This window comes from Sturnira hondurensis, unplaced genomic scaffold, assembly GCF_014824575.4.
Source record: "Sturnira hondurensis isolate 20B ecotype Veracruz unplaced genomic scaffold, ASM1482457v3 Scaffold0016184, whole genome shotgun sequence".
NCBI lineage: Eukaryota > Metazoa > Chordata > Mammalia > Chiroptera > Phyllostomidae > Sturnira > Sturnira hondurensis.
Window position 1 is genome coordinate 700787 of NW_028088815.1, and position 8771 is coordinate 709557.

At 35.5% G+C, this 8771-nt stretch overlaps 1 non-coding gene across 1 annotated transcript; it reads right to left on the bottom strand.

The window, feature by feature from the left end:
- Positions 1-2985: 2985 nt before the first annotated feature.
- On the bottom strand, positions 2986-3092 carry LOC119000718 (U6 spliceosomal RNA). The gene has a single exon (XR_005069385.1). It is a non-coding gene; the product is annotated as a U6 spliceosomal RNA (small nuclear RNA).
- Between the last annotated feature and the right edge of the window lie 5679 nt (positions 3093-8771).

Sequence of the window (8771 nt, forward strand, 5' to 3'; positions counted from 1 at the left end):
GGATTGCTGGGTCAAAAGGCACGTTCATTTTTAGTTTTCTTAGAAAATTCCATACTATTTTCCATAGTGGTTGTACCAGTCTGTAATCCAACCAAGAGTGAACTAGGGTCCCCTTTTCCCCACAACCTCTCCAGCACTTGTTGTTTGTTTCTTTGTTTATGATAGCCATTCTGACTGGTATAAAGTGGTATCTCATTGTGGTTTTAATCTGCATCTCTCTGACAGCTAGAGATATTGAGCATCTTTTCATGTGTCTCTGGATCCTCTGTATGTCCTCCTTGGAGAAATGTCTGTTCAAGTCCTTTGCCCATTTTTTAATTGGGTTGCTTGTCTTTGAGTGGATTCGAGTGAGTTCTTTGTATATTTTGGAGATTAAACCTTTGTCTGAGGTATCATTGGCAAATATGTTTTCCCAAGCTGTTGCTTCTCTTTGTATCATAATACTGTTTTCCTTAGCCATGCAGAAACTTTTAATTTTGATGAGATCCTATTTGTTTATTCTTTCCTTTATATCCCTTGCTCTAGGGGACATATCAGTAAAAATCTTGCTGCGTGGGATATCTGAGATTTTTTTGCCAATGCTCTCCTCTAGGGCTTTAATGGTTTCATGGCTTATATTTAAGTCTTTTACCACCATGAATTTATTTTGGTGTATGGTGTAAGTTGGTGCTTCAGTTTCATTTTTTTGCATGTAGCTATCCAGTTCTTCCAACACCATTTGTTGAAGAGGCTATCTTTACTCCATTTTATGTTACTGCCCCCTTTGTGGAATATTAATTGACTGTAGAGATTTGTGTTTATTTCTGGACTCTCTGTTCTATTCCATTGGTCTATGTGCCTATTTTTATGCCAGTACCAGGCTGTTTTGATTACAGTGGCCTTGTAATACAGTTTGATATCAGGTATTGTGATCCCTCCTACTTTGTTCTTCTTTCTCAAAATTGCGGCTGCTATTTGGGGTCTTTTATGGTTCCATATAAATTTTTAAGTGTTTGTTCTATGTCTGTGAAATATGCCATTGGTACTTCAATAGGTATTGCATTGAATGTGTAAATTGCTTTGGGTAGTATGGACATTTTGATGCTGTTAATTCTTCCAATCCATGAACACGGGATATATTTCCATTTGTTTGTGTCTTCTTTGATTTCATTCTTCAGTGTTGTGTAGTTTTCTGCATACAGGTCTTTAACCTCCTTGGTTAGGTTTATTCTCAGATATTTTATTTTTCTGTTTTGCTACATGGAATGGGATTTTTTTCTTGATTTCTGCTTCTACTGCTTCATTGTTGGTATATAAAAAAATGCCTTTGATTTCTGGATATTGACTTTGTATCCTGCTGTTTTGCCAAATTCATTTATTAGTTCGAGCAGTTTTTTGGTAGGGGCAATAGGGTTTTCATGTACACTATCATGTCATCTGCAAACAATGCCAGTTTTGTTTCCTCCTTTCTGATTTGGATACCTTTTATTTCCTTTTCTTGTCTGATCGCTGTGGCTAGAACTTCTAATGCTGTATTGAATAGAAGTGGTGAAAGTGGGCAACCTTGTCTTGTTCTTGATCTTAGTGGAAAAGCTTTTAGTTTTTGCCCATTGAGTATGATGTTGTCTGTAGGTCTTTCATATATGGCCTTTATTATGTTGAGGAATGCTCCCTCTATTTCCATTTTTCTGAGTACCATTATCATAAATGGGTGTTGAACCTTATCAAAAGTTTTTTCCGAATCTATTGATATGATCATGTGGTTTTTGTTTTTACTTTTGTTTATGTTGTGTATTACATTTATTGATTTGCGTATAGTATATTGAACCATCCTTGCATCCTGGGGATGAATCCCACTTGGTCGTGCTGTATGATCTTTTTGATGTATTGTTGGATGAGATTTGCTAATATTTTATTGAGGATTTTAGAGTCTATCTTCATCAGCGATATTGGCCTGTAATTTTCTTTCTTTGTTGTGTCTCTATCTTGCTTTGGAATTAGAGTGATGCTGGCTTCATAAAAAGAGTTGGGGAGTTTTTCCTCCTCTTGGATTTTTTGGAATAGTCTGTAAAGAATCGGGGTTAGCTCTTCCTTAAAAGCTTTATAGAATTCTCCTGTGAAACCATCTGGTCCAGGGCTTTTGTGTGATGGGAGTTTTTTGATTACTGCTTCAATTTCATTTGTTCTTATTGGCCTGTTCAGGTTTTCTGCTTCTTTTTCATTGAGTTTTGGAAGATTATATTTTTCTAGAAATTTGTCCATTTCCCCTAGGTTTTCAAATTTCTTGGCATACAGTTCCGCATAGTAATTTCTTACAATCCTTTGCATTTCTGTGGTATCAGTTGTAATCTCTCCTCTTTCATTTCTGATTGTGTTTATTTGGGTCTTCTCTCTTCTTTTCTTGATGAGCCTACTTAAAGGTTTGTCTCTTTTATTTATCTTTTCAAAAAACCAACTCCTGGATTCATTGATCCTTAGAATTGTGCTTTTAGTCTCTATGTCATTTAATTCTCCTCTGATCTTGGTTATTTCCTTCCTTGTACTTGCTGTGGGCTGTCTTTGTTGTTGTTCCTCGAGTTATTGCAGGTGTGGGGTTAGGTTGTTTGTTTGCAATGTTTCTATCTTCTTTAGGTAATCCTATATTGCTATGAACTTCCCTCTCAGGACTGCCTTCACTGTGTCCCATAGGTTTTGGGTTGTTGTGAGTTCATTTTCATTTGTTTCCAGAAGCTTTCTGATTTCTTTCTTAATTTCAATCTTGACCCATTCATTGTTAAATGGCATACCAGTCAGTCTCCATGCTTTTGGGTGTTTTGGGTTTTCTCCTGTGGGGTTGGTTTCCAATTTCAGTCCCTTGTGATCAGAGAAAATGCTTGGTATGATTTCTATTTTCTTGAGTTTATTGAGACTTGTTTTGTGTCCTATCATGTAATCTATCTTTGAAAATGTTCCATGTGCATTTGAAAAGAATGTGTATTTAGCTTCTTTAGGATGGAGGGCTCTATAAAAAATATGGAATGCTTCACGAATTTGCGTGTCATCCTTGCATAGGCGCCATGTTAATCTTTTCTGTATCATTCCAATTTTAGTATATATGCTGCCAAAGCAAGCACTATACTAGTTGTTATAAATATGTATCTTTATTGATTTTGCTATATATTGTTAAGGACTTGTCCATTTAGAGACCCACGGAACTCAGTTCTGAGAAATGTTTTTATTGTTTGTTTCATAATCTCTATATAGACTGTTTTGTTTCTTCTTTTCTACTGAAACACCTGTTAGATTTTTTGACTACATGGATTTTCTAAGTTCCTTTTCTCTTTTTTGTTTGTTTATAAGCCATTTCTTTTGTCTTTTTTCTGTTTAGCAAAAATCTCCTTATTGGATTAAAAAGTATTTTACTTTCATATTTTTCATTTCAAAGAACTTTTTTGTTTTTTATTTTTCCTATTTATGACATCTTATTTTTAATTCATTGATGCTAAATTTTATATCAATTACTAATTATTTGAAATTTTCATTTTTCCTATATTTATTCTTTCTTTCATTTGGATACTTTTTTCAATGTTTGGAAATTTCTCACATTTTTCACATGTTTTCTCATGTTCATGCTTAAAGAGTGATAAAGCTTTGTGAGGTAGTTGGGTTTGTTCACTGATCAGCTGTCTTGTGACCAGCAAGATCATTCTTGGTTAGGGACCACTAAAAGTGAGTATGGGTATATCATTCCTCTAATTTTCTGTTAAGGAAATATAATCCTGGCTTTTGACTTTTTAGTGCTGGTTAGAAGGAAGAATTGGATGTCTCAATGCTTTCTCCTCTTACCATCCATTGTCCCTCATGTCCTGAATTCTGAGATTCTGAGATTCTCAGGCTCAATTTGTCTGTAGAATGTATCTCAACACTCTTGTAGAATACGGGATAGTTAATCATGTAACAGTTTGTGTTGGAGGTAGAAACACAGGAAAATAAATTTTTTATAGAAATTTTCAAATCTTCTTACTCTAATATACTCTTCTCTTATTTTCTACATGGTGCTTCCAACTCCTAAACTTTTTCCAGGTTCTGCAGGGTAAAGTGGAGGGCATCTCATTGGTATCTTACTTTAGTGGGCACTTGGGCTTTCCTTCTTCTTTTCTACTAACATTTGGCTGAATCTCACTTGTTGGTAGGAATAGAGTTGGCATATGTCTGCTAAAATTACTTGATCTTAACAAAAAAAACTGGTCTTATTGAGAAGACTTACATTATACATGAAATATATTTGTATATAGATATAGAAGTAATTCAACTAGAATTTAGAAAATCTACCAGGTTCAAAATCTTACCACTGGAAGTTTCAGCACAAAAGACCAAACAAAATAGTCTATATAAAAAAATCAAAAAGAATGATGATATGAATACTAACATTATGGTACTTTAGTGTATCTATGATGATATTATTCTCTTTTTGCACAGTTCTTTAGAGATTAGGCTTAAAAACAGGAAGCCTAATCAGAAATTCAGATATATAAGTTGAAAAATGTAAGGTAAGAACATGTCATCCAGAATTACTTTTCCCGTAGAGAGATATAAGAAAGTCCCTGAAAAAATGGGAGGATGTGCATATAAGGGAAAATAGTTTCGGTTGAAGGAGGTATGAAGAGGAAAAAAACCAGAAGATGTAGTGGTGGTTTTAATACCGTGGCTTCTAGTCAGATGTGGTGCTACCTGGTAGCTTTGGACATCACTGTAGGTTGATAACAGGTGCTTTGTGGGGATTGGAAGATTGCCACCAACATAACTGCTAAAGTGGCTCTAGATCCTAGAAGTTCCCTTGTTTCTATATAGGTTATTTTGAAAAAATCTAGGATGTCCTTCAGATGATCATCTCAAAGATAATTTAAAAAGCAAGGCATTTTAGGGTACAACAAACAAATTTTAAAATATCTTAGATGGCTAAGTTATTTCGAGTAGAGTTCATAAATACAGTGCATGTAACACAAAGTTAGAATTCTGACTACAAAAATCTAACACTGATGCATTATTTTATCTCAGTGTAATCTGTAGTAATTGGCAGTTCTTTTTTAACATATCATGTATCTTTGTGAAGTAGGATGATATTGAGGCAAGAGAGAATATCTTGATTATTTTTTTCACTGAATAGAACTATAAAACACTGCTGTTTCTGAAGAGTAGACATCATCTGCATGCTGCAGATAACATTTCTGGCTGCAGTAATTTAGGGGCATCTGAGAGGTGAGTTTGAAGGTACATGAGCACACCATCAGGCAATTGCTGAGCAAGAGGTCCTCTGAGGCAGGTTTATTTTGGAGGCTGTGTGCAAGGTGCATTCTGTTGATTTACCGGATCTACCTACCTACATGTCTATGAGATAGGGCTAAGCCAGGTATGTTCAAGTCAACTGAAAATTTGTTTGGCAAATCAACTTAAAAATAATTGTTTCAGCAGAAATCTATGACTTGATTGTACTTGACTGCTGACAGAGAAGTGAAGTGAGTGGGTTGCTCAGTCTCAGTGTTCTGGTTTACCTCTGGTGGCTCATTAGCAGGACTAGAGCATGCCCTTTTTGACACGATATTTCTGTGTATGTTTGGAGAGGCTGGGACCTGAACAGATGGCCTCGATATGGGCTCCCATGACTACCAGGCATGACAAATGAGTGATTTGATTTGTTCCTTCTCTTTTAAATTTATGTCAGCCATGGGAAAGCGGTGAAAATAAATCAATGATTCCCTCCTCCAGACCCAGCATGTACCATTAGTCATCAAAATAAGAAGCATCCCGTGGTGACTGTTGAGTGATTTTTCTGATAGGAAGAGCCTTTCTTATACTGGAGATTAACGTAATAAATGGCCAGGTAGTGCCTTAGAAAAAAAATTTGTCAGGGATCATATGTTGGCACCAGATGGACAGCAACAGGTTTATTCACTGTCAGATGCCATGCATCCTTTGTGACTCCTCTCAGAATTTTTGGTAATTGTTTACATTTCCCATCATCAGAACATAGGAAGTCATAAACATGAATCATGCTGACTATCTCTGGCAGTGCTTTTGTCCTTACTGTACTGAAGCTGAGGGACGTCTTGTTGTGTAACATCATATTTTTATTATTATTGAGTCTAAGGGAATTGTATAGCAAGGGATTCGGTTTCAGACTAAAGATATAAGTTTTAGTCCTGGCTGGTGTAGCTCAGTGGATTCAGCACAGGCCTGTGAACCAGAGGCTCATGGTTTGATTCCCAGTCAGGGTGCATGCCTGGGTTGCAGGCCAGTTCCCAGCTGGGGACACACGAGAGGCAGCCATACATTGATACTTCTCTCCCTCTCTCCTTCCCTTCCCCACTAAAGATAAATAAATAAAATATTTTTAAAAAAGATATAAGTTTTAACTCCTGTTTAGTCTTCAAAAGTTAGCAACTCGACCCTGAGCTAGGTGATTTTTTAGACTCACATGTCAAAAATTGGTCCTAAATAAGAAGAGTGTGGGATCTTTTTTAAAATTTGAGATCTCATTGTGTAAGTTGCTAATCATTAATATATTTACCAGACACTCCTAAATTAGACTCTTTCATGGCCCAGTTTCTCTTTATATGGAGAGACACCTCCACCCAACTTTGTTTACAAATCGATGGGTCATATTCTCATAGATGCCAATCGATTTTCTTGTTATAAATTATGGACATTGGTGTATTTTCAAGCAATAAACATTTCCTATATGTGAGAGCCATGTTGGGTTAAGGCAGAGGAAATTTTTACTTTTTGTAATGAATCTGCTATATATGTATTAGGCTTTTCAATTCTGAAAGCTTCATATGCTCTGTGGGTGGCATGTTGGATATCCCAAGATTTATTTAGTTCAGTGTGATAATCTGGTTCCCAGATACATAGCTTGACACATAAAACTGGTAATGTTTAGAAATACCATAAATAGAAATATCTGCATAAGACCTTTATGTTGTGATATGTCTTAAGTTCTTTCTAGTTAGCTAGAAGCATTTTGGGCTGCTTAGTTCTGAGAATTAAAACTGGGACTTCTGACTGTATTTATGATTTGGTTATAACAGAGCTATTTCTCGAAGAATATCATTTGTGTCTCTTCACTGCTACTTAAAAATATGTATGCATAGTAAACCTGTCTAACTTGCAAGGTTTTTTGGAGGGTTCTTTTAGAAATGTTAAGAAACTTATATGTAAAAATTGTTATTAATGACTAAAATGCCTAAAAGTGTCAAGGATGGCAGTGTTTCAACCAGCCATTGAGAGGAGATGGGTCTGCTGTGAGTTAGTCATCATCTGTGGATGATGTATTTAAGGGCATGATGCACAGCAGCTGAATTTATTTAAAAATATGTTAGTAAAGCTCTTTCTGAAGGAGTCATGGATTACATCCTCAAATTCTGGAAGAATAAAATTTTTGCTTAGCCTTACAAATATAGCAGAAAGGCTCTCTTTTTTGCATTTTTGGATTTTCATTAAGTTTTTACACACATGTGGTCAATAAAAATCTTTGAAAATTAAAAATGCCATCATAGATTTAATGTATATTTAAAATATTAATGTATAATGGCATCTCATAATACTGACTGTCTTACTTATGATGCTTTATACATGCATTTTCTTTGGGAAAAATGGGCAGTCCACTATTAGTCTATTCTTACTCTTTTGTTCAAATGCATATTTTAAAAAATGTATTGAAAGAATGTGACATTTGGGCCTTCATGTCCTAGAACAGCCCTGAGAGTCCTAGCCCAAAAAAGTTTCTCTTCTCCTTTTTCTTATCCCTGTAAATTACAGCCAACCCCCTAAACATGCCCTTAAGTTAGTGGAACTCACCAACTGTAATATAAGTACAAAAATGAGAAAAATAGGAACAAAGAGGTGAAATAACTTGTTCAAGGAGAGTTTGGGCAGAGCTGAAACCAGAATTCAGGTCATTTTCCTCTTAGTTCAGTTCTTGCACAAATATTTATTGCACTGAATGCTGTGCTGGTTGCTATTTCTGTGCCATTTCTACTTTATTATGCTGCCTGCCTGTCTCTGCTATGGGGAATTTGCTCTGTAGATGTTACTTTTCTCCCCATGGGGAAGCATTTTCGCCATGCCCATTCTCTTTATATTAACTCAGCAGACCTCTTCAGTACCCTTACTTATAATTTAAATTTATTTTTAATTATAGGTGAGATACGCTATTATATTACTTTCAGGTATATAACATAGTGGCTCAACATTTACATATTTCATGAAGTGATCACCATAAAAATATAAATTTATTTATATTTCCATCACCATGGAAATCTATGTCACCACATATAGTTATTAGAATATTATTGACTATATTCCCTATGCTGTATATTACTCAGTTTCCTTATCAGCAAAATGAGAATGCTGCACCACAAACTCTAAACTATTGTGATTCTATCTTCTTTAATCAATTATACATGAAAAGGCATTTGAACCCTGAAAATCCTTCATTGTGTATTTTTTGTAGCTTGTGTTCACCATACTCTATTTTACTTACTTTTATTTCACTTTGTTTTTTAAATTTGTCAGAGATGCCTATCTTTCTTTTTTTACTTTTTATTTAATTATTGTTCAAGTACAGTTTTCTGTCTTTCACTCCCATCCCAGCCCACACCCCAGTGCTCTCCCCTCCCTACTATTTCCCTCCCCCCTTTTGTTTTTGTCCATGTGCCCTTTATACCTGTTCCTGTGAATGCTTCCCCTTTTCCCCTGAAATTCTCTCCCCTCTCCCCTCTGGTCCCTGTCAACCTGTTCTGTATTTCAGTGTC